This window comes from Babylonia areolata, chromosome 9 (genome assembly GCF_041734735.1).
Source record: "Babylonia areolata isolate BAREFJ2019XMU chromosome 9, ASM4173473v1, whole genome shotgun sequence".
Taxonomy (NCBI): domain Eukaryota; kingdom Metazoa; phylum Mollusca; class Gastropoda; order Neogastropoda; family Buccinidae; genus Babylonia; species Babylonia areolata.
Window position 1 is genome coordinate 46,143,852 of NC_134884.1, and position 27,500 is coordinate 46,171,351.

Sequence of the window (27,500 nt, forward strand, 5' to 3'; positions counted from 1 at the left end):
TCTATTTCGCTTTCCCTCTGTGTGTATGTATCTCTCTCTCTCGCTCACTCTCACTCTCTTTCTCCTCCGTCTCTGTCTGTGCTCAGTTGTGGGTGTGTGTGTGTGTGTGCGCGCGCGCGTTGATAACAGATTGAGAAAGGCATAAACATAAGATATTTTAAGTAAAAGTCGGATCTATCCACATAATGATTCTCTTGTATTTGACACAGATTTTACTGGTAAAACAAAAGACACAAATGGAATAGCCAATTCCAGAGGATAGGCGTGCTCTGGCAAGTATACTAAATCTAACTTACCGTAACCCTGAATCTGAAACAGGTTTCAAACTGGGATCTAATCACAGTACACATCGATATAATTTCCGTTACTGTCATATGTTGGTGATGAATTCGCAGTTTTACAGTCGAGGATTTGATGACAATATAAACCTACAAAACCACACAAAAAACCACCAGCGTACTTCACCTACAGCATCCAGTTCTGTTGCACACGGTATGTTAAATCTGCTGACTGTGTGAAACTGGCAACAGATAGGCCAGCCGTGCACGTAAAATTTACGAAGAACATTCCGATGTTATTCACTGATGCTGGAAAACGTATCTAGCATTGGTGATGGAAACAAGTATGACGCTGTCTGTCTCTCTCTGTCTGTCTGTCTGTCTGTCTCTCTCTTTGTGGGTGTGTGTGAGGGCGGTGGGGTGGATGTGTGTGTTAGTGTTACTGAAGCAGTTACTAAATAGATTGGAATATATTGTACAGCTGTTTTGCGATTTTAATCTTTCTTTGCGGTGGGTCATTTGTTCATTTTGTTGGTCTTTTGTTTTGTTTTTGTTTTTCATGGGAACACTTTTTATGCATGCACATCAGCCGAGCTCTTTATTGCTTTCTCCCAGTTTTTGTTATCCTCAACGCGTCACTGCAGAAGCCATTCAATCATACGGCGGCTATTGATTGACTTCACAGTTCAATAATATTGTGCAATAAATGTCGTGCCGTGATTATATTGCGTGTAATACAGTTCCAGAATGATTATTACTTGTTGAATCTCTGTCTCCGTCTCTCTCATTCTCTCTGTCTCTGTCTCTCACCGCGCGCGCGCGCGCGCGCGCGTGTGTGTGTGTGTGTGTGTGTGTGTGTGTGTGTTTCTGTCATTCTGTCAGTGTCTTTGTATCTGTCTTTCTGTCTGCCTCTCACTGTCTTTCTGTCTGTCTGTCTCTCTTTCTCACACATATGCGCACACACACACGCACACACACACCAAACTTAAACGTGCAGGTGCATGAAATCTGTTTCGGTGCCGCTCTGTGTCTCGCTCTCCTTGCTTAGTATGACGCTTTGCATAATCGATGAAAACTGCGGAAAACATCGATCATATCTGTGCTTTTCTCCACAGAGGTCGATTGGAACATGAATCATGCATCCATTCGATCAATTTTTTCCTCCCTAAACCCGAAGCGTGTGTATCTTGGCTGTGGACTGAGTGGCTTTTATTTCAGAGAAAGCGATTGCTCTGTCTGTATGTTTCTGTCTGTTTCTCCCCACTCCTCTCTCTCTCCATCCTTCCCTCCCTCCATCTCTCTCACTCTTGCCCCCCCCCCCCCTCTCTCTCTCTCCCTCTCAGTCTCTGTCATTCCCTCTCTCTCGGGCGTGGAATATGGGAAGGGGGTATCAGTGTGAGTACGATGCCACTGTATTGTCTGACATCATATATGTTATTGATGCCCCCTCCAGCCCCCTCCACATATATACCCCTCCTTGCTGCCGGCTCATTTATTTGGTTACATTCGGATATTGAACGTGAAGTCGACACCCACCTCAAGTTTATGTGGCTGACAAGGAATAATATTGGGGAAAGGGACCTGTTAAACACTGCTCTGACATTCCCAATCGATCACGCTGAGGTGGGCAACGAGAATGCCGTTTTAAAATATTGAGCTTCTGTGACCAGAACTCGCAAGCGTTTGACAGCGCGATTATTATATCCAGTTCAGCCAGCCAGGGACCACTTTCTGTATACACCCAGCTCTCTATCTCTTTCATACTGTGTTGTCCTCTCATCTCCTGTTCTGTCATCGTATATATCCTGCCTTCCGGAACAAGCATCTCTCTCTGTTTTCCACAAAATATTCAGTTTTTCTTCTCTACGCGGTGTGTGTGTGTGTGTGTGTGTGTGTGTGTGTGTGTGTGTGTGTGTGTGTGTGAGGAAGTAGTCGATATCACGTTTTTTCACCGAATTCTGCCATTTGGCAGGAGAAACTGAAACTTCTCCTTTGACCGTTTCTGCTTGTGCTTATATAGGTTACTGTTATTGTATGCCTTGTATGTGAGTAGTGTATTGCCTTACATCATATATGTTATTGATAACCTTATCTTTGTTTGGCAAACCATGCAGGCATGCGGAAACGCCCGCATGGACACAAGCACACACACACACACACACACACACACACACACACACACACACACACACACACACACACACACGCACGCACGCACGCACGCACGCACGCACGCACGCACACATGCGCGTCCATATATACGCAACACATACACACACATTGCATACTTAAACACGCGCATATTTGCATGCATGCATGCAAGTGCACACGTAGGACTTTTAAAAATATCTACCAACTGTTTAATAGCCCATCCCCCTCCTCACTCCATCCCCCAACCTCCCGCCCCCCCACCCCCCACAACAACAATAACAACAACAACACACACACACTCTCTCTCTCTTTCTCTCTCTCTCTCTCACACACATACACACGCACTCTCTCTTTCTCTCTCTCTCTCTCTCTCACACACACACACCACACACACACACACATACACACACACACACACACACACACACACACACACACAGATATAGAAACTCTGGAAATAGACCTACGGATATAAACACATGCACGCCTGATCCCCTGAGCTAAAATAGGGGCTGCATTCATGCCGAACCCGAAGAGAAGCGGAGAACTTCACGCGCACTATCTGGCACTGACTGGGTAAGGCTGTGAGGTATTATCAGCTAGCGCTAGTAATAAGGGCCCTCTGTGGTTCCCCCTTATCTTTGGTGCAGCCGGATATATATATATATATATATCTATATCTGTGTGTGTGTGTTTGTGTTTGTGTTTACGTCTTCACTTCTCATCCCTTATTTAACTTCTCTCTTTCTTCATACTGCCTCTGAATCTGACTGTCTCTATGTCTGTTAGTGTGTCGGTCCGACTGTCTGTATCTCTTCAGTCTTTGTCTGTCTCTCTCCCTTTCTGTCTGTCTGTCTCTGTGCCGTGGGCATGGTTTTCAGAAACGGTGGTTTTCTCGGTAAAGATAAGACTAGTCGACTCACTGACGGCAAAATATCCTCTCTTTGTCAGTCTGTCTTTGTCTGTCTGTCTGTCTGTCTGTCTGTTTCCTCTTTCACCCTCCCTCCCGCTCACCCCTCCTCCCCCCCCGCACTCCCCCCTCGTTCCCTTCATCCCTCCCTGTCTCTGTGTGTCTTTCTTTCCCTGTCTTTTTCTCTCTGTCCTTGTCTTGCCCCCCCACCCCCTTCACACACGCACGCACGCACTCACACACGCACGCACACACACATTCATTCACTCAATAACTTTCTCTTCGACAATAAAGTGTTCACTATTCTGTGTTCGCCCGCTCACTCAAACATTCATTGCATTCTTTTTAACCTACCGCCCAGTCAGTTATTTGTGATTGTAATAATCCTCCGGGGACCATCCCAACGCTGACTGCCCTAAAGCCCTCTTGGCAGAACACTCTCCACTCGATCAAATTCAGCCCTGATGGTCGTGACAGCAGTTGCCTCGGGTCAGTTGCCTCCTATGCTGTTCCGATGGTCACAGTCGAACACGATTGACTAATAACACATGTACATTATAAAATAAAATAAAAAGAAAGAAAATACTTAAAACAAAACACAACAAAAAACAACAACAAAAACAAAAACATCCCATTGTCTGTCTGTCATCCACACACACACACACACACACACACAAAAGAGAATCCCTCTGTCTGTCTGTCTGACTGTGTGTGTCTCTCTCTCCCTGTCTGTCCGCGAGCACCCATATGATAAGCATAGTTAAACAGAGCGGAAGTTTATTTTCTTTCCGAAGTACATGATAATTATCTCTGTACACAGACAAGTAACATGCATTTCGGCTGTTTCATCCACACCTGCGTCATGTTTCTTGAAGAGAATTTGAGGGGTCTTTGTTGAACAGAACACTGAGAAAATCTGTGACGAATTTAACTACTGCCAGTGACAAGGCTTCCAATGACGCATATATATATATATATATATATATATATATATATATATATACGTCCCTGACGCATTGAAAATGGAAAGGACGCACTACATTTTCACTGGTCCGTAAAACACTTTAAAAAATGAATGAATAAAATTCTAGAACAAACGCATGCAGTAGAGTGCAAATACTGTTCGAGAATGGATGGTTCTATGCTAGGATCGTCTGCAGTGAAGAAGTTTTTTTCCCCCCTTCACTTACCTCTTGGCCTCGTGATGATTATGGTAGCAGTGCAGTTTTAATCAGAATATGCAGCATTAGAGTGACCATTTGAAGGTAGTCTGGGACCCCATAGAACTATAGTAAACCTAAAATTGTCCCTGGGACCTCCAAGATGTTTAAACTTACCAGAAGCTCTGCGTTAGGAGAATATATTCCACCGTTTGCCGACGACGTCGTTTAGGAAGTAAATAAGTACTACCAGCATTGCGCATTAGTCAAGTTTCCTTTTTGCCAGGTGTTATGGAAACACAAGGACCGTTTATCTCGCACGCGCACGTGCAGCACATGCGACACCACGTGACACACGTGAGTGCAGTCAAAATCAGGCTTTCAGCTGCTTTTTGCCAACACATCTTGATACAGAGCAAGGGCTGGCTGAAAAAGTGGAAAAGAAAAGAAGAGAGGGAGAGAGAGAGGTATGTCAGCCTGCCAGGCAGTCGGGTAATATTGGCATGAGTTCCGTTTTCGTTGGATCGGAAGCCAAAGCTGTGAGGAGCACATAGAAGATAACCCCTAATTCCAAGACCTCAAAGTATACACTGAAATATGGATTGTGCAAACTGCGCAGTCCTCTTTTTATTAATTTTTTTTATTTGGGAGTGGTGGATTTGGGAGAGGCATGGGGGACTTGGAAGGGGGTTGTGTGGAGTGGATCACCATTTGATCAGACAATCGTGTTCCATGCCGTGAGTGGCAACCATTATCTTGAGTCTTCAGTGTTGCACTTCGCTGGTCCTGAAGTTCAAGATCATGTTTGTTGTTGTTGCTGCTGTTGTTGTTTGTTGGTTAGGGGGTGGGTGTATTATGACAGGAAGTTTCAAATTATGAAAAAAAAAAAAAAAAAAAAAAAATCCCCGAAGTATTTTAGTTCATGATAGTATACAGACATATACCTGTCACGTTTTACAGAGCATACATCTTCGCTATTTAATCAGTCAGTGTGTGTCATTCATTAAGAGTCTTGTCTGTCTATCTACACACACACTCTCTCTCTCACTCTCTCTCTGTCTCTCTGTCTCTCCCTCTCTCTCTATATGTATATATATACGTATATGTATTTATGTGTGTGTGTGTGTATATATATATATATATATATATATATATGTATATATATACGCCTACATGCACATGGTCTGTGTGCAGATTCGATCACGCGCTAGGCTCGTGAAGGTATATCCCCCAATGTACGTCCATGTTATCTTCATGAATATGGATACACGCACCAAACGGCACTGACTCAGGTCGCTTGCGCGAATAGCAGTTTATGATTCTGGCACAAAGCCTGCGTTGGGAGGGCCATGACTAACGCTTGGGTACCCATGTTGGGATGAGTGGTTACGGTTTTGATACTCTCATCGGTTTTAAACTGATCTGTGAAGGGTTTGGATAACGCAGATCAAACACTGAGTACCAGCTGAGCGAGCGAGCGCGCGCGCGCGCACACACACACACACCAAAAGCAAAGCTATTATGAATGCGGCTCAGCGAAAACACCAAAGAATGGAAATGGTCAATGTGGATTATTAGATACACCACAGAACAGGACTATGGAAACGGAAATGGCAGACATGACACTGTGAAAACGCAAAATGATCATGTGAGTTTCAGTTTCAGTTTCACTTTCTCAAGGAGGCGTCACTGCGTTCGGACAAATCCATACACGCTACACCACATCTGTTGAGCAGATGCCTGACCAGCAGCATAACCCAACGCGCTTAGTCAGGCCTTGAGTGCATGCTTACATATTTGTGTACCTATGAAAGTGGATTTCATTTTACGTAATTTCGCCAGAGGACAACACTCTCGTTGCCATGGGTTCTTCTTCAGTGCGCCAAGTGCGTGCTGCACACGGGACCTCGGTTTATCGTCTCATCCGAAAGACTAGACGCTCAGTTTGATTTTCCAGTCAAACTTAGGAGAAAGGGCGAGAGCGGGATTCGAACCCACACCCTCACGGACTCTCTGTATTGGCAGCTGAGCGTCTTAACCATTCTGCCACCTTCCTCCCATGATCATGTGAAGACATATGAAGTAAAAGAGATGTACATGACATGCAGAAACACCGGGTGGTGGGGGACCGGGGGACGGGGCGTGGGGGGTGAGGGAAGGGGGTAAGGGCCTTTTACGTTTACAGCCATCGGGGCAGTGAAGTCATTTTCACGGTGTCTTGGGCAGGGCATACGGAGGCTGGGCACAATCCTCTCCTTCCGCCGTTTTTACCTTCCCCAACCGAAGTCGGGTAGAACTTAGTACCCATTCACACCTGGGTAGAATGAGGAAAATCGGAGTAAAGTGCCTTCGACAAGGACACAACACCATGCCGAAACGGGGGCCTCGAACCCTGATCATTGAACACTGGATCAGAAGTCCAACGTTTTACAGATTCTGCAGGGGCGCCTCCTAAACCATAGAGTGGACACATTCTGGAAACAGACAGGGGAGGGGCGGAGGCGGGGAAGACGACATGAAAAACACGCCACCAGCCCATTCGCACGATGAACGACGTCGCTGCGGTGTTCAGGCCTTGAGCACTTCAGCTGGTTAATGCTCCTGTAGAAACCATCCGTTTTCCGCTGATCACTGCTTCAGTGTAACTTATCAATCTATTCTTTTTTTATGTAATTAGTTGGCTGTAGTTGTACCTATGAGTGAATACCTTTTGTGCTATTTGCCCGACAAAACACATACACTGTTGTTGAACGTGACTGTGAGGAAACATTAGATCACACACACACACACACACACACACACACACACACACACACACACACACACACACACACACACACATACAGGCACACACACACGCACGCGCACACACGCACGCACACACACACACTCACACTCACTCACACACACCCCACCCCCACCCCCACCCCCTCCTCCCCCCCACACAGAGCAAACTGCTTTTTTATCCAACAGAATGTGGAGTACGATTGTTCTTTTTGTCGAAAATGAGCCCATATGATAACCCTGTTTCAGTTTGTTGTCCATGGATGTGTGTGAGAGAGAGAGAGAGAGAGAGTGTGTGTGTGTGTGTGTTTTGTCTATCGACATCAAATTTGTTTAGAAATTTTTTTAAAAAATCCACATTTTCTAGTAATGATGACAATGTTCTGCGGGGGAGGGCACAGGAAAGCAAATAATGATTCAAAAGTATTGTTAAGTTTTTAGTTATTTTCAAAACATTTTAACACATCACTCTTACAAAGAGACACACTGATTTAGTTACATTCATTTCTATAATTTTAGTCAAAACATTTACGTATTCTGCTTTGTATGGAAGTTACATTGATGTATGCAAATGTCAAGAGCAGCAAAATTATGTCATTTGATGGGACATACTTTTGAATTTACTCTGGGAAAATATTCTTTTACGATCTTGCTCATCCAAAGCATAGAAAATAAAATCTAAAAAAAAAGACAACGCCTAAAACAGCTGTTGTTGTTTTACAGTGTGAAGGCCTTACACTGTTTACATTAATCCTAAGTGTTGTATTGGTGGTTAAAGGAGTGTGCACATTCTTCCTGCGCATATGGTACGAGTTAGGCAACTTCCTTCGCAATAAAACTGGATCAATGACGTCAAAATAGAACGCAGACGTCCAGCTGATTTAAGTCTGTATCGCCCAAACAATCAAATAAAAAGACATCAGTATGAGTTACTGTAATGGCACCAAGCCAGTAAGCGTCACTGGCAAAATGAACACTTGGACAAATCAAGTTTTGGGACAGGAAAACAGGTTGTGGATCGTGTCAATGATTTGCGCAAACATAATTATTGGATCGATCCTTGCTCCACGTGCCTCATCACCGTGCGCGTAAATTTAACAAACGACAATCAGCCTTAAGACAAACAAACACACAAACAGATCCGCATGCTTTGCCTTCAAACTTAGTGCGCACTGTTCATGTGCTTGTGATGCGGAGTTTTTGCTTTCCATCTTCTTCTTCTCCTTCTTTATTTCTTTCTTTATTTATTATTTTAGGGAAAATGAAAAGAGAAGATTCCTTGGGAAGCAGGGGTGGCGGGGCCAGAGGGTGTTGGTAGGATCGGGTTGTCCTTTTTCCCTGTCATTTTCCTTTGTTTTTTTAGGTTAATAGGATTCACACGTGACCCGTTGAGGCTTTTCCTCTCTTGTTTGTTCTTGTTCTTTGTTTGTCAGAGAAGGCATGTGGCCTTTGCCGTTTAGCATGTCTTAGATCAACTTTCCACCACCAGCACCACCTCCCCTGCCCTCCCCTGCCCATCTCACATCCACTCTATCTCACCTCGCCGAAAAAACAAGGAAAAAGAGAACAAACGGAAATCGTTCACAGTTCCAGAAACTTCGTTTTTTGGTAATTATGTTAACATATGTAACAAGTGTGGTAGGGGTGTGCTGTACTTTGTGAAGCTATTATCCTTGTTTTTAACCCAAATCGCGTCTGTTTTATGAAGCATAATGTATGTCTCGGTCTGTCTCTTTTTATTTCACTCTCTCTTTTCTTCTCTGTCTTCCTCTGTCTCTGCTGCCTCTGTCTGTCTGTCTCTTTCTCTCCATTTCTCCATTTCCTGTCCTCTTCCCATGCGCACTTTCTTCCACAGTTGCGAACCTTTCAGTCCCCTCCCCTTCTTTTTTTATTTCCCCAGTGTGTGGAACAAATATATTGGTTCCATGTTAGAACCAATTTCCGGCGGCATAAAAACCCGTGGTTGTCCCAGCAGGGGTTCAAAACGAAAACTTCTGAAACGGAGACACACTCCCCTGCAGCAAAACGACGACAGTTCCTGGCAACATTGTTTCTACGTTGGTCTCACGCAGCCGAAGGAAGGGGGGGGGGGGGGAACAAAAAAAAAGAGACCCCCCCCCCCCCCAACACACACACACAGAAATTGTTGGAAACTGGCTGGGTGGGTAGGTGGTTGGGAAACGGAAGCAGACTCCTTTGCAAAATGGCGACGGTCTTGGTAACAGTTTGCATTGGTCTCATGTTGAGAGATCGATATTCTGAAGGAGGCTGGGAAGGTGCCGAGATAGAGGTTGGGGGCGAGGAAATGGGGGTAGAAGAGAACAGGTATTATTCATAAAGCCGAGAAGTAAATTGCCTGTCTTTGTATTCTGTATGCATGACAGTCCACAACAACCTCCCCCCTTTCCTCCCACCCTATCATCTCTGTGCATCGATCGAGTATCAGAAGTGTTAAGATCTATTCTTTATGCATTGTTAAGGTCAGTAATGAAGAATGTACAATAACAACATACAAATGCTGATGCAGAAGAAATCACGATGACATGCATAGAAAATGAATTGTGATACATGAATATTCCTTGTGATGGACAAAGTAATTTTTTTTAAGTGACTCCCTGTCTTTTAAAATTTTGTTTTAAAATACATTTCACCTCTTAAGCATGAAAGCGCCGTTGCAGAATATGTCAGGCGTTGGACTTGTGATCCAGCGTTCACCAGTGGTCAGTGTTCGAGGCCCTGTTTCCGCACTGTGTTGTTTCCTTGGAAAAGGCACTTCTCTCCGATTTTTCCTCACTCCACCCAGGTACAAATGGGTTCCAGACTTCGGTTGGGGGAAAGTTAAAATGGCTGAAGGAGAGGATTGGGCCCCGCCTGCCTGTACCGGCCCCAACACACAGTGGATATGATTTCATCTCCGAGAATGTTTCCTGTTGGAAAGAGGGCATTCATATATTATTATTTCGTCTGTTGTTGTCATGATTGCTGTTGTTGTTGTTGTTACTATTAGCATCATTAGTGCTATCGTTATCAGTAATAGTTGTAGAAGTAGTGGTAGTGGTCATTATTATTATTATCGTTATTACTGTTATCATCTTTATCATCATCATCATCAATGTCATATAGGGTATGAAATCTGTCTGTTTTTTTTGTTTTTGTTTTTTTTTGTGTTTTTTTTTGTTTTGTTTTTTTGTCTGCATAACATGATAATGCTCGCATTGCTGAAATAGGCTTCTTTAAACTGTGTACCGACTGGAGCAATCAAAGTGTCCACCCCACAACCTAAGTCTTGTCTTCGTTCTCCATCAAGGCAGCCGGTAGTGGTACTGACTATCAGCAATAGAGTTTACATGTCTCCTTTTATCTTCACACGTTCCTGGTTTCTGAAGTCTTGTACTGGTATTGAACCGCAGTCAGCGACGTGTCTGAGTTTGGTTAGTAGCGGCGCGCGACATCGATTTTGCTTCAGCTTTCAAAAACCCTGGACGTCATTATTGTCACGGGAGCCCTTTAAAATGTCAAGCGGTCTGTTAACTTTCCCTCATGTTCTGTGCACGCACGGAGCAGCTGTACTTTGTAGAATATTCTCAGGTCTGGTCATGTGTGGACAAATCTCGTGTGGAGGGGGTGTGGGGGTGGGGAGTGTGGTGAGGGAATGGGAATAGTGATGAGCAGTTATTTGTCAGTTTTGATGTCGAAGGATGAGGGCTAAAAACAATGCAGTTGTTATTATTATCATTGATTTTTTTTTTAACCGACTGTAGCTCTGTACACAACTTCGTAACACTCATGTCGTCATGTCATCATTTTCACTCCCTTCCACCAACTCCATGTCTTCCTTTTCTCATCCCGAGATAAACATCTTCTCTCAGAATATATGTGAGACGATGACAGGTAGTTTGATCAATACCATATGGTGAAATAACAACGCGGTTTGGGTTTCGGTAAACACAAACAGTGGAGGTGCTTACAAACACTGGAACAGCTGATTCAAGAAAGGCGCGCAGTCCTTCGTTTGCAAGTGAACCACCTGTTGCGGTGACGCGATTGAATTTGTATTTGATTTTTTTCCCCCAATTAATCACAAAAAGCATTAATTTCTTCATTAAATCAGGCCATAAGCACATATCCAACTGGTTCAGAAAACGAATAGCGCACACTACAAACCCCGAACAAATGATCAAACATTATGGAAAACAAATTACACTTCCTTTAAACCAGTCATATACTCTTGTTTCTGAAATTATGCATTATATTTCATCTTCAAAAACTATACATATTTCTTCATTTTGTAATTCAGGTCATTTAGAAATGCGGTAACATAAGGATTTGGAAGTAAACGAGTAAACCAACCAACCCCAAAGACCTGGATTTTGGCTTTTTGCTCTTCACGTGTGTCAGCATTTTGTTTCACGTGTTTACATAAAGTGAGACCATGCAATACCCATTATTCGGTTGTTCATGTTTGTGGAGTCAAAATCAAGAACAGTTTTAAAAACAGTACTTTGAATAGCAAGAACTGTTAGTGTTCTTTTCTTTTTTGTGTGTGCATCAAGCCATTTGTAAAGAAAAGAAGAATTGGTGTGTGTGTGTGCGTGCGTGCGTGTGTGTGTGTGTGTGTGTGTGTGTGTGTGTGCGCGCGCGCGCGCGCATTACAGTGATAAAGCCTGGCAATCGCCTTTATGAATACACAGCATATCGGGGAAAGTCATCAATCAGAACTGAACTTTAAGCTCTCTCTCTCTAATGTTTGTAAATTGATTGGAATCATTGAAGTTTAACGACATGGTTTGGAGAGACATGTTTTGGGCGCTGCGCTGTTTTAGATAATGTGGTCTGTGTAGATCAAACATATTTTGAGCGCTACTGTTTTAAAGAATGATGACTTGTGATCTTTGTAGAACAGACAAGTTTTGAACAAATGATGACTTGTGGTCTGTGTATTACGAAAGTCACGCTATCGCAAATTCCAGACTGTAAGAACTGCAGAAGAAAATAGTTGTCCGTATCGTACTAGGCTCATCTTTGCAATTTCTCGCCGTCCCCCCCCCCCCTCCCCACCTCCCCCTCTACCCGTAACATGCAGTGATAATGAATGAGGGTCAGAGAGGGTTAAGGGAGGAAAGGAGTGATCCAGTGCTGGAAGCATGTGCCCAAATGCGTGCTTTGTTGGCAAGTCACTGCAAGTTTTGTTGTTTTTGTTTTTTGAACGGGTTGTACATGACCACAGTTATTCAGAAGCTTTGGCTCTTCAGCACAAGTCTTGCAGCAGAGTTTTTAACTTTTGGGAGTTTGTCGAGATAATGATTAGGACCAGCCAGACAGAAATGATAGTTTCAACAAATTAGTCGAGAGGACAAATGAACAAACCACAGCTTTGGTTGCGTCTGAAGAGAGGAGTAGAGCAATTGTGTTGACGCGACGGTATTCACTCTGATCTAAACAGAACGATAGTTGATTTTAATCTGCAGTTCTACACTCAGGTTTCCTTTTACAAGGAAGCCAGGTTTTCTGGTAAACAGAGAGTAAAGAATCGTGCTGCCGAAGATAGAAATAGAATTGACATTGCTGCCGTGAAATGTGCTTTTCCGGAGAGCATGAAAGGAATGTCTCTTAAATTTATGTTCTGACATTCATGTGATACCGAGTACAATCTTCCAGTCAGGAACTGTGATGTGAATGGATGGCGGCGCGGGGATGCAGAGTGCCATCTTGGAATGCTTTAGAGTCGGTTGACTGAGGTCTGATATAGTGTTAATTATCCATCTACAGAAACATGCACAATAAAAGATATCAAAAAGAATATGAAATGGCAATTATTGCGGTTTCCCCAACCTTTCCCCGTATCCATAACTCTCCTGGACCTCATCTGCTCTACCTTTAACCCCTTGGCTGCTGATCATTGATAAAATGAAATCACGTTGGTATTAATTTGAAGTGTGAGAACTACTCTGCTTTAAAGTGGTGGAACTGATCTTGCTGAACAAAACTAAAAAACAAAAAAACAACAACAACACATAAATAAGGAATGATGACCAGCACTCTGACATGTAAATTTGATCTTTTCTCAGTTGAGCAACAACCTTCTCTTGACAAGCTTACTGGTCAGCAGCAGCAAGGGGTTAGTTAAGAACTTAACGCACAATGCGCACACTCGAGTAAGCACAGATTTTGTGTAGATTTGACAGAGCAGCAAAAAAATGGCCATCGGAACTTACCCGTTCTTATCTTCTCCTTCTCCTCCTCGTCCTAACTTTCCACGAATAAACATACCGCTAATATCATTTCCCTTTCACGTTACCACGGCAAAAAACCTGGGGCTCAAAAATTCATTCATCCAAACAAGACCGAGTCTCCGACGGCCGGTTGGGGGTAAAACACAGTGAATCTTTTATGTTGTTGAATTATAAATCAGTGTCAGAAAACAGGGGAAAGCAATGGACGTAGACTGTTATTCATTATTCATCCGCACAGACACCATGTGTTATTTTGTTGTTGCTGTGTTTTTTTGTGTGTGTGTGTTTGTTTGTTTTTTGTGCCACCAGAGCGCCAGGATTGATTAAAATGACCGATTTCCAGGCGTGAAACCTCAACAGTGGGTTGATGCTTCTTTATTGACACGGATTCAAACATGGTGTAACAGATCACGGAATATCTTTTCGCGAGTTTGCTTCTTGCCTAACATTTATTTTCATTAACTTGGCTTCTTGCAAAACTTTCAATGCCTGTTCAGCGCGCTAGGGTTATGCGCAGATAAGGCATTTTCTCTTTTCTTTACGCAGTTTTGATTAGCGTATTTGGTTCAATCCGCACACTTTTACTTCCCCATGATTGCTAAAGTAAACGTAGCTGATAGCGTATGTCACACTCTGGTTATTGGAACAGGCACCTCAGAGCTCGCATCCAGAAGATTGTCCGTATTTTCGCTGTCCGCTTTAACGTGTTGTCGTTGTGATGATGTGAGTGTACTGTTAGATAGGTCCTCACCCCCAAGCCCTCTACTTTTCTGGGAGGGTTATACCCGTCGTCCTAATCATCGTGTTTAACCCGAATGTGACTGAAAGCTGCATAGCTGGAGCCAGGTCTAATTTCTGTCATTTCAGAACCACAGCTGACATTTCTGGCTTCAGGAGTCGACTTTTCGGAGAGCATTCTCTCTCCCTCTCTCTCTCTCTTAATCCTCTGCTGAAAACAAAGTGATATAAAACGATATCTTCTGATCCCCAAACGACAACTTTCCATACGATCCAGTTAATTGATATGATGATTTTCTTTCCCTCTGAATATGAAAGACCGGCTCGAAAATTGTCACTCCGCATATAGCTATATGCATGCATATTGCGTGCAGTGTTTGGTTGTCCTTCCACAAACGGAAGGTGATTGATGTTTGGTTTTTTCTTCTTCGCTTGCTAATATTTACTCATTTGGCCTCAAACGTTCGCAGTTCAAATCCAGTGGCCTTTTCCTAGACATTCTCGCAGTCGTTGCAGATCATTTGTCCGTCCGTCTGTCTGTCTGTCTGTTTGTACCTCTCTGTGGCTTCCATCAGTGTGTGAAGAGAAAGATGTGGTGCGGATATTAGCGTCTGCTTTTTCCCCATTAAATAATTCAAGATTAAGTTTGTACCTATTGGGTTTGACTTCTTGACTAACGAAAACAATCTTTCCCCTGGGAAAGAAACTAGAAAGATTTACTTCGTATTTTTTAAAGGTGCGGAAAATGTTTGTGAGCATGTCAGCATTCGGTCGATAACGGTATCACGAACATAATACCCAATATGCACATCCCCAGAATCAAAGTACAGCTGCGTGAATGGTGGAGTAAAAATGGATCATTTGTAGCTCATGGGTATAAAGTATGTATTATCATTGTTCTTAGTATTATTATTGCTGTTATTGTCTTTATTAGTTGTTGTTTTTTCCCTGGTGAGAGAAATCGACGGGCTGACGAATGTAAGAGGCATTTTTGTCAAATTTCTCTTCCAAGTTTGTTTTGAAGCTTGGTTTTGTTTGCGTGTTTGTTGCCTTTTTTCAGTGACTGGAACCTCTGTGGCGGGCTGGGCTATAAACAAACAGAATGAGAATGTATCTGCTTTTTTATGACGGCACGACATCGATTGTGCATTTGATTACAGCGCCACCAGACATTATCATTGCTATCTCGGGAACAGAAACAGTCGGCACCCACGGGTTTTGTTCGTCTGTAATCAGTGTGTGTGACTGCAGAGGGACCCGCAGTTTTCCCCCTTTTAATCTCTCTCTCTCCTCTCTCTCTCTCCCCCTCTCTCTCTCAGCTTAACAAGCTAGAGAGAGACAGATCGACTAGAATTAACTTAACCTTGAAAAAACAAACATAATTATTTTAGAAAGGGTGGCCACTTAGCTAATGGGGAAAAATGATTCTATGGAAACGAAGAGGTAAAGGTGCCACATGCATACAAGTCCTTGGGAAGGTTTCACGACCAAATTAAGCATCAACAGTGCTTTATCTGATGTGTGTAGAAAAGGGCGGAGAGGGGTAATGGAGATATTGAAATGTCCGAAAAGATTAAATACACTCGATATTCACTTCTTTTGGAAACTGTTTGACACGCAAATCGAACCAATATTACTATAATTATGCAGCAGAGGTGTGGGGTTTAGAAGAGGATTGTAAACAGACAAAGAGCACATATACGCGATCAAAATGATTCCTAAATATACCATTTCATACATCAAACAAACTTATTTATGGAGACACAGGAAGATATCCATTAAGTATCAGAACAGCAACAAATTGTATTAAATATTGGCTAAAACTGGCCAGATTGCCATGTAAGGATTATGCAAACAGGCCTATGAAATGCTCATCAGTGCTATCCAACAATATCGAAGTTATAATTAAAAGTGTTGCAAAATAAGAACAAAGATTACTAATCAACTACCGATTTCAAGATGATCCGATATACGACATTGGTGTGTGTGTGTGTGTGTGTGTGTGTGTGTGTGTGTGTGATATCAATAGAATATTTTGATTTCATGAAAACAATTGACATTCCCCCTTGTTTAGAGGGCTTAAATGCTAAATGGGCAATGAAATATGTCAGTGTCACACAGTCTCTCTCTCTCTCTCTCTCTCTCTCTCTGTGTGTGTGTGTGTGTGTGTGTGTGTGTGTGTGTGCCTTCTTTTCTCTTTTCTTTCTTTTTTTCTGGTTCTTTCTTGCCTAAGCGGTATTTTGCAAAAAACAAAAAAAAAATAACAATACTGACGTAAACAACAGTTTAAAGAATACTCTGCTTAGTTGTCAAGGGATTGTTTAAAAAAAGTTGAGAGGGAGAGAAAGAGAGAGGGGGAGGGGGGGTGTTGGGGGTGGGTAGCGGCGTAGGTAGTAGTGGTGGGTGGTAATAGTTCAATCGCACAAAACTGGACTGTTATTGATTCTTCTGAAACTGGGTTTATTTTAGCGTTGGCGTGTGAAAACATCTCTTGGAGGTCCGGCTTTTGTTTAGTTCCTCATGACAACATATTGGTTTCGAAATGTTAAAAGGTATTGATATTTGCCGTCTGGAAGCACATTTACCACGAGACTGTTGTGTACCTGTCCATCAATCGATTCTTTCCTATTTGGTCACGTTGAAAAGAAAATTGCTCTTTCAGACGGAAACTATTCGTTTTGTGTTTTGAAGCTGTTGGAAAGAGACAAAGTAAATAAAATTAATGTGAACATTATGATCAAATAATGCAGGCGTGTTTTGTTTCGTTGTTGTTCATTGATTATTTCATCATTGAAAACACACACACACACACACACACACACACACACACACACACACACACACACACACAAACAGGGCAAACGCAGAACAGATAAAAACAGTTATCGACCAATTGCCTTAACATCGCATGTATGCAAACTAATGGAAAAAATTGTTCTAAAAAGACTTGTTCATTATTGTGAGAAGCATAGTGTAATTCCTGTGAACCAAGCTGGCTTCAGAAAAGGTAGATCCTCCACAGAACATCTAGTCAAACTGACTACACAGGTAAAGCAACAGTTTGCAAGGCGAAAAAACGTACTAGCGACTTTTTTTGATGTGAAAAAAGCATACGACCAAGTGTGGCACGCTCGACTTTTATATAAACTGAAAAATATCGGTATCACAGGCAACATGTATGATTATATTACAAGTTTCTTATCAGATAGATTTATACAAGTAAGAATAGGAAACACCTACTCAAACCCCAGACAATTACATATGGGGTTACCACAAGGATCAGTAATTTCGCCAATTTTATTCAATATATTATTAACAGATCTACCTAACAAGCTAGCTAAAGATACAGTCTTGGTTCAATTTGCTGATGACATTTGTTTATGGATGAAGGTGACAATGAAAAATAAAACGCCTACTAGGACACTGAATTACATAAAGAAAATATACCAGCGGGAACTTGATAAAATCAGCAACTTTATGACGGAAAATGGCTTATCATTGTCCTTAGAAAAAACAAATATGATGCTATTTAACACAGGATCAGACCCAGAAAAGCTCCCTGTGTTTACAATAAATGGTTCTATCATCAGATATACACAATATGTTAAATTTTTGGGAGTTTATATTTCTTCAAAGCTTTCGTGGAATTATCATATTGACTATATACTAAACAAAGCAAGAAAAGGTCTAAATTTCCTTAAAATAATTTGTAAACAGCACTGGGGGCAAGATACCAAAGCGTTGATATCTCTCGCAACCTCTCTCGTACGTTCACGCTTGACATACGCTCAAGAGGTATTTTTCAGTGCTCCACTGCATTTGTTAAAGAAGCTGCAAAGCATCGATTGTAAGGCTTATAAACTTGCTCTAGGTGTGCCCATTCTTACATCAAATTTAGGGACCTACAGAGAAGCAGGTGTTTTATCTCTTGATGAACAAAGGAAAGCTTCAGCCGCGAAATTCGTTATCAAATCTTTAGCATATGAAACCTTTTCAAAAGAAGAAGTTAATCTAAGTTCACAAAAAGATTTTGCTAAACGAGCTAAGACGATACAGTCTATGACATCCATCAATACATTTGCATCAGATATCATTAGTGCTACGGAATCAAGAGACAAGCAAATTGCAAAAATACCTACTTTTTCACCTGTCCCTGAATGGGAGCAGTGTAAAGCTACCTTTGACATGGATTATACAGATTTATCCAAGAACCAGTCACCATTTTTGTTAAAACCTGAAGTGCTCTCCCATATAGAAAATCAATATTCTAATTATCTAAAAATATACACAGACGGATCTGTTCTAGAAGATGGTAATTCAGGAGCGGCTTTTGTAATTCCTTCATTTAGATTAGAAAAATTATACTATATTGGTAGACAATATTCCATTTTCACAGCTGAACTTATAGCCATACTTATGGCCTTAAATTATATTTCAGACATTCCGAAAACTGTCAGTGAAATTCTATTATGTGTAGACTCGAAGTCAGTATTAAAAGCTATAGAATCTCCAAATTCAAAGAAGCGAATAGAGATGACAATGGAAATAAAACATATTATTCACCAACTGACAAAACAGGGCATTAAATTAACTTTCTGTTGGGTACCTTCGCACTGTGGAATATCTTCAAATGAGTGGGTAGACCAAGCAGCTAGAAGAGCAGCACGTAATTTCGAAGGCGCAATACAGCTTGACATCCAGTTAGATCTACATGAATACATTAGTTGTATAGAAAATGTCTCTAGAAATCGATTTAAGAAATTACTTATAGATTCAAATAATCAATATTACCAATGTTGTGTAAACACAAAGAATGCAGCTAATCCCAAACATTTTCTAAATTTGACACCAGCAGCACATTCAAGACAAATTACAAGTCTAATGTATAGAATTCGTTTAAATGCCTTTCGTACAAAATTTTCTAAAAATATAAAATGTGTATGCGGTAAGCAAATAACTGTAAGTCATCTACTCATTCATTGTCCGAGCATAAGACCGTTAATTCCTAAAGATGTAGTTGATGACTTTTCTTCCAATATTTCATTAGCCACTGAAAAGATTTTGAATGATTATTCATTGCTTAGAATGTTTTCGGAAATTTTAAACTCCAGTCCAGTTGGTATCCTCCTTTGATGTGTTATAATTAATGTTGTTATTTATATTTACATTGTTATAGGTTAATACTTGTTGATATGCATTTACATATTCTCCTTCCCATGACACCTCATTCAATACACACCACAATCTCTTTAGACCTTTTTCTTATAATATACTTTTCCTCTGTTACATAACATGAATTTTTTTTTTTTTTTTCACTAATATTCACGTGCATTCCCTTTCCTTTATCCACTTCTTTACTCCTTTCCGTCTAAAAACACTTATAGTGAATAGACGTTAAACTGAAGATAAAACACACACACACACACACACACACACACACACACACACACACACACACACACACACACACACACACACACTGGTAATAATCAAGCGAAACAGAACACAAAGGTTTCGTTTACTGTACAAGAATGTAATATTTTTAAACGTTTTTTTTTTTTAATAAAGTTATTTTGTTTCTCCAGAAATACTGGTTGTAGGTACACTGGTGCCCTTTGGAAATGGGTTCAGCGATTCACACACATTGAAAAAGAGATTTACCACTGATTCTTGTGTTCAGTTTCCAGCACAACAATGTTTGTTGTAAAACAAACTTACAACAACAACAACCCCCCCAAAAAAAAACAACAACAACAACAACCCCACAAACAACAACAACAACAACAACAAAAACAAAACAAAACAAACAACAACAACTATGAACAAATACCAGTTACTCTTGCATTCAGTCTGTGGCATACCAGGTTCTCGCGTTGGCTCGTTAGCACTCAGCTGTGACCAGAGCGTGGCTGTATGCATGTATGTGTTTTTTGAGGGAATGAGCGTCAATCGTCGCTACAGGACTTCCTGGACACCATCATTATCAGGCCGGGGTCTTCTTTAATGTCAGTGGTTATTTGATTTCGTCCGCGAATAATTTATGCATGAAGCCACTACTTGTTGGCTTTACTGGACTGGCCGTGCTGGTAAGGGACGAGGTAATGGAAGAAGGGTGTGGGGGTGGGTTGGCAGGGTGGGCGTGGGTGGGGTGGGGTTGTCGGGTGTCAGCAGATCGTTATCTCGCCAGACTCTTTATCAATAGTGTGTTGGTTGGTTGGTTGGTTGTTGAGTTGCCTGGCCAGTGTCGGAAAATGTCGCGAGGTTGGAAAAGGGACGAGGGCTGGAAAAGGGACGAGGGCTGGAAAAGGGACGAGGCTGGAAAAGGGACGAGGTTGGAAAAGGGACGAGGGCTGGAAAAGGGACGAGGGCTGGGCTGGAAAAGGGACAGGGCTGGAAAACGGACGAGGGCTGGAAAACGGACGAGGGCTGGAAAAGGGACGAGGGCTGGAAAAGGGACGAGGTTGGAAAAGGGACAGGGCTGGAAAAGGGACGAGGTTGGAAAAGGGACGAGGGCTGGGCTGGAAAAGGGACAGGGCTGGAAAACGGACGAGGGCTGGAAAAGGGACGAGGGCTGGAAAAGGGACGAGGGCTGGAAAAGGGACGAGGGCTGGAAAAGGGACGAGGTTGGAAAAGGGACGAGGGCTGGAAAACGGACGAGGGCTGGGCTGGAAAAGGGACAGGGCTGGAAAACGGACGAGGGCTGGAAAACGGACGAGGGCTGGAAAAGGGACGAGGGCTGGAAAAGGGACGAGGTTGGAAAAGGGACAGGGCTGGAAAAGGGACAGGGCTGGAAAAGGGACGAGGACTGGAAAAGGGACGAGGTTGGAAAAGGGACGAGGGCTGGAAAAGGGACGAGGGCTGAAAAGGGACGAGGTTGGAAAAGGGACGAGGGCTGAAAAGGGACGAGGTTGGAAAAGGGACGAGGGCTGGAAAAGGGACGAGGTTGGAAAAGGGACGAGGCTGGAAAAGGGACGAGGTTGGAAAAGGGACGAGGTTGGAAAAGGGACGAGGGCTGGAAAAGGGACGAGGCTGGAAAAGGGACGAGGCTGGAAAAGGGACGAGGGCTGGAAAAGGGACGAGGGCTGGAAAAGGGACGAGGGCTGGAAAAGGGACGAGGCGTGGAGGCGAAGGAAGAGGGTGAGAGGCAGTAAGGGTCGTTGGAGGGAGGAGGCGGAGAGGTGAGGAAACTCCAGCCTCAAAAACTGTTATACTCAAGAATAAAGATTTTAGTACAGTCTTTGTCTTCCATGCAGTCCCCTGCTGCATCAACATCAGCAGCAACTACAGTCATACCGGTAATTGTCATCATCGCTATCTTAGTCGTAATGAAGACGATGAACAGAACACAAACAAGCTTAAAACAATATATGTATATATATTTTTAAAGGAAACAAATATGAGATAATGCATATTCTATTACATAAGCAGATACAGACAGCATACTTTTTTGTTGTTAAAAGCAAAGTAGACAAAATATGAGATAATGCACATTCCAGTACATAGGCAGACACAGACAACATACTTTTTGTCAAAGCAAAGTAGACAAAACAGATGTGCAATTATGTGTTTGTAATAAAATCGGAAAGGACGAAAAAAAATCGTAGGCTTGTTTGGTATCATTTTTAGTTGATTTAAGAGAATTTAGTGTGTGTGTGTGTGTTTGCGGAGATACAGACAGGTGGTTCTTTGCGGAGAGACAGACAGATGGACAGACAGACCTGTTTGATAATGTGGGAGATGTCTCCGTTGGATGATGAATAATTGAAGAGGTAACTGGAAAATCTTTGGGTGTATTTTGCTTCCATACATCTTTTCTTTTTCTTTTTTTCTTCCTTTTTGATATCAGTTTTGAAATATTCCTATACGAAAAAGGCTCCCCCCCAACCCACCCCCCCCAAAAAAAAAACACCACCACAAAAACCGGAGATAAAACCATCCCAAATAGATATCAGATGACGTAATTATCGCTAATTTCCTACAAGTGCCAACGCCTGGGAAAAAAAAAAAATTGGAAAACAAAGTTATCGCTAATCTTCTCAATATGCCAGCGCTTGTTTCGGTTCGTTCGTGCACACACACACACACACACACACACACACACACACACACACACACGAGCGCGCGCGCGCGCATGAATACAGTTTATGTATGATGTTGCCAAAAGGTTTGGAATTCCCACCCTACCCTAATCTGTTTTCATGACTGCACAAACTGGCCTTTGTAAACGGAAAACAACCACGCTGTTGCTTGCCGGCTGTGTCGGCCGCACGTCTAGTCTATATTTATGTAATGCGTTTGTTTGGTGCAGCGTCAGAATAACACACACACACACACACACACACACACACACAAATTGGGAGAGAAGTGAGGAGAAGTTCTACATTATCCCTCTGTGTGTACGTGCGGTGCGCATGTGTTAATGCGCGCGCGCGTATGTGTGTGTGTATGTGCGTGTTACAAGTGCGTGGACGCCTCATACGTTAGAGCGCATGTATTCATGTGTGTGTGTGTGTGTGTGTGTGTGTGTGTGTGTGTGCGTGCGCGCGCGCGTGTGTGTTTTCGCAGCTGGTTGTACGTGTGTGTGCATGTGTATGTGTGATGTACGAATGTGTGTGCGCGCGAAAACGTCTGTTAGTGTATGTATGTATGTATGCATTGCACGTAATCAGGTAAAGAAAAAAAAAAGTCTTTTATTTTTATACTTAATGTTAGGGTGAGGCGACAGAATATGTCTGCTGGCATCTCATGACGGTGTTCGTTCTTTAATCTCTGAGAGTGGGAATATCATTTTAGGGTTCTATGGTTCCGTTTTGCAGAAACACGCCCGGGACGTCGGCATACAGATGCCTGGTGGATAGAGATAAGGGCACAGGGTAGGTTCTTGCGCAGGAGAGGGGTGGGATTGAGGAAGTGATTAGGGGGTGAAAGGGGTATCCTTTTGGAGAGAAATCAATAACCATTTCCGCTCTCGGGGAAACGCCTCAAAGTTCCCATGTTGCGAGCACACACACACACACACACACACACACACACATTTTAGAAGCGCCTGTTCAAAAGTCCATCATCAACTCTCACGCTGTTCATTTCGTTTCTCCAAAGGCTTTGTCAGCATGCACAGCAGGCGGCACCTATTTTGCGTTGTGGAGCGCTGGTTGGAGAGAAACACTTCAAGCAAAGATGAACTTCCCTTAGTTTGGCAGGGATTTCTCTGTTGTTCAGAAACTGTCTCTCGAAACCCAACACAACTGAAGGGAAGATCTAGAAATCTGAATAAAATAATAGTCTTAACATTTTCTTGAAACCTTTAAATGGAAAATTACCAGACACGACCTATACCTACTGGGGCCAGCAACAAGGGATGATAATCCACAGGAGACTAAAAGGCACTCTTGATAGAAAATCCCGAATCAATAACACTGTTTCGGTTTTCAGTGAATGTGTGTCCATGGTAAACTTTAACTTTGACATTTTCTCAGCAGCCGCAAGTGGCAGAGAAAGCAAAATGGACAGGGTGATGGATATCGATTGATACCTGTCCAGCCGGAACCCTTACAAAGGCACTGCACGGCAGCGAAAAGTCAGAAACAAAAGTATGGGGATGAACCTTTCAGGAATGCTCTTCATGTTTGAAAACTGATTTCATGTTAACTTTGAACTGGTCACAAATCTTCCCATTTCCTTTCTGTATTCGTTTCAACAATTATTTGAGCCGACCTTTTCTGAGACAAATTTTATTTAAATTGAAATGGGTCCGATCAAAATCAAAATAAAATATGTCTTATTCAATCAGCAAGCCAGTCTGTGTCAATGGGAATTACTTCCAGCATGTAAAAAGGGAGCACAACTCTATAACGTAATTTAAGTGCGTCCAGATTGTGACAGTAATGGCAAGTGTCACTTGTGTCTTTGTGAGTGCCTCCCCCTCCACATCCCCGTTACACCTCAACACCTTTCCCCCTTCATCCATCTCTTTTGCAAGTCTTGTCTGTTGCATTCGGCAGCAAACACAGAATAGAAAATGAAAAGAATTGTGTGAGCAACCCCCCTCCCTCCACCTCTATTGTTCTTGTATTACTTTTTTGTCACGACATAATTGTCTGTGTGAAACTCGCGGTAATTACCGAGGGGAGAGTGCGTTGCCACTCATAATTTTTCTTTTTTTTCCGCCGGCAAGTGTATTTCTTTGGGAATCAATATGGATTTTTCTACTGGTTACGAACAATCCTGTTGTTGACGTGGGTTCTTTTACATGCGCTTTGTGCATCCTGCCCACGGGGACCTGTTTTTTTGTTTTTTGGTCTTATCCGAGAGACTGGCATGTAGACCACTGCTCCAGGTCTAATGGAGGGGATGCAGTGTGAATATCCCGGTCCATGAATGGGAGTGGAACCCACGAACTCTCGTGCATTACCACCAGGCCACCGGTGCCCTTGTTGAAACTGCCGTCACACGACATCTCGGTGCACGACAAAAGTCAGACCGAAAGAGCACAGCGAGCTGAGTTTCGGGCTTCCGTTCAGAGCTTCGCCAGAAACTGCTTGTCGATCCAGGCGATTCATTGTTCAATATCCGTGCCACGTTTTCCATGTTACAGCAGTACAAACATAGTTCTCGACTTCTCGTTACCATGCCTACTATGATCAGTGCCAGACATTCTGTGCATTCGATAACAGCATAATACCATGTGTTTATTTAATTATTTAATCATTTTTGACTATGGAGTAATTGTTCGGATGATTCAGTGGGTATCACAGGTGAAGATTTGCATCCCCCCAAGCCCCCCCCCCTCTCTCTCTCTTCAATAGAAAGTGAGGAAAATCATCCACATGAACAAACCTCCACAATTTGATCCCTGTAGCAATTTGTTAATGCCTATCACAATATGATTTGTCTCTGTCCAGCTTATTTATTCATGTCTTTGCTTGATAGTCTGTTTCTTTCTGCTCGTTCAGGGTTGTTATGTGTGTGTGTGTGTGTGTGTGTGTGTGTGTGTGTGTGTGTGTTTTGTTTATGTTTTTCAATGGTGAGGAAAATCATTCATATGGACAAAACCTCCATGAATGTGTATATTACATAGATTCTGTTCCAGCACCCTACTCACTCACACAGAAAAAGACTTTCGGTTTAGTTAAAGCTGGTGTGTGTGTGTGTTTTTACTGGTGTGCAGTGCAGAGCACCCTTTTTTTCTGTTTTTTAATGGAACATGATGTTGGCCTATGGAGAGAGAACTCGAAACTGAAAACGTTTTTATGGAACATGATGTTTGCCTATGGAGAGAGAACTCGAAACTGAAAACGTTTTTATGGAACATGATGTTTGCCTTTGGAGAGAGAACTCGAAACTGAAAACGTTTTTATGGAACATGATGTTTGCCTATGGAGAGACAACTCGGAACTGAAAACGTTTTTATGGAACATGATGTTTGCCTATGGAGAGACAACTCGGAACTGAAAACGTTTTTATGGAACATGATGTTTGCCTATGGAGAGAGAACTCGAAACTGAAAACGTTTTTATGGGACATGATGTTGGCCTATGGAGAGAGAACTCGAAACTGAAAACGTTTTAATGGAACATGATGTTTGCCTTTGGAGAGAGAACTCGGAACTGAAAACGTTTTTATGGAACATGATGTTTGCCTATGGAGAGACAACTCGAAACTGAAAACGTTTTTATGGAATATGATGTTGGCCTATGGAGAGAGAACTCGAAACTGAAAACGTTTTAATGGAACATGATGTTTGCCTATGGAGAGAGAACTCGGAACTGAAAACGTTTTTATGGAACATGATGTTTGCCTATGGAGAGAGAACTCGGAACTGAAAACGTTTTAATGGAACATGATGTTGGCCTATGGAGAGAGAACTCCGAACTCAAAACGTTTTTATTCCAGGATCAATATTTTAGGCATGGCCTATTCTTCCAGTCTGTATCTGCTTATCTCCATCCCACAGTATATGAAGAAGAATAGAAGAAGAATTTTCGTGCAGAAAGACATGTATGATGAAGAATACACACACACACACACACACACACACACACAGATGCATTGAAATGACTAAGTAATCATAAAACGGAACATTTGTCATAATTTTGTTATAAATTCAATTTGCGCGAGGACAGAATTACATTTATTTGAATCAATTTTCTCCCCAGGTTAGTTTTGTCTGTGTTTTCTTCCATTTGTCCGTCTATATCTGTCCCTCGGGTTCTCCATCTCTCTGTGTGTCTCCGTCTGTCTGTCTGTGTATCTGTCGTCTTTCTGTCTGTCTATGTATCTGTCTGTCTTTCTGTATGTCTGTCACTGTCTCTGTCTGTCTGTCTGTCTGTCTCTCTCGTTATCTTGTGAACATTTTTTTCATTTCACTTTGCTCCGAGGGCTGGATGTAAAAAAGGCATAGGCATGCTTATTCCACTTCCCTTAAAAAAAAAAGTTTGTTCGTTCGTTCGTTTTTTTCTCTCTCTCTGTAATTCATACTCCTCTGAAACTGTTCGAATTTTTTCTTTATTTTTGTACAAAGCTTTCGAATTCCAGAGAAATAGCTACTTCGTAAGAAAGTTGACTGTTCTAGATTTTGAAACTGGGTGAAAGTTAGCTATATTTCTGTTTGACAGTTGTTACTTGTATTGCTATGTGATGTTTATATGACATAATGTTCACATACCCCTTCATAAGGAGCCTTGGCCTTACATGAATAAACCATCTGGAATCTTGAATCTCTCTAAATTGGTCTGTCTGTTTGTCTGTCCATCTGTCTGTTAGTCTCTCTTTCTTTTTCTCTCCCTCTCCTTCCCTCTCTCCCTCTCTGTCTCTGTTTCTTTTCCCCCCCCCTTTATTTATTACCCTACCCTGGACCCTCTCCTGGAAAGCCAATGTATAAATGATAGGGGGAGGGGGGAAGGAGAAGATCGTGCCTCATTAGACGTCCATATAATATGGCCTGTAGGTTTCTGTACTGCAAGTTTAAAAAAAAAAAAGATAAATAAAAAGAAGAAGAAAATCGATGAATGTTACCAGCCAGGTTCCTAACTTGTTACACGCTTCTGCAAACACGCTTGTCCCTGCTACATCAGGGACCTGGATGAGTCAGGAGGGAGGCCCGGGATGGGAGTTGGAAGAAGTGAGGGGGCGATGGGGGAGTCAGTGGATCATTTCGTATCCATTGGATCATTCCCTATCCATCCCTTGCTTTCCTTCCCCTTCCACACCCCTACCCCGACTCTACCCTATCACCCCTTCACCCCAC

The 27,500-nt window shown here is 42.4% G+C and overlaps 1 protein-coding gene across 2 annotated transcripts in view; it reads left to right on the forward strand.

Moving 5' to 3' along the window:
• Nucleotides 1-27,500, forward strand: part of LOC143285534 (uncharacterized) — a 196,962-nt gene that overhangs the window by 694 nt on the left and 168,768 nt on the right. The window lies entirely within an intron of this gene.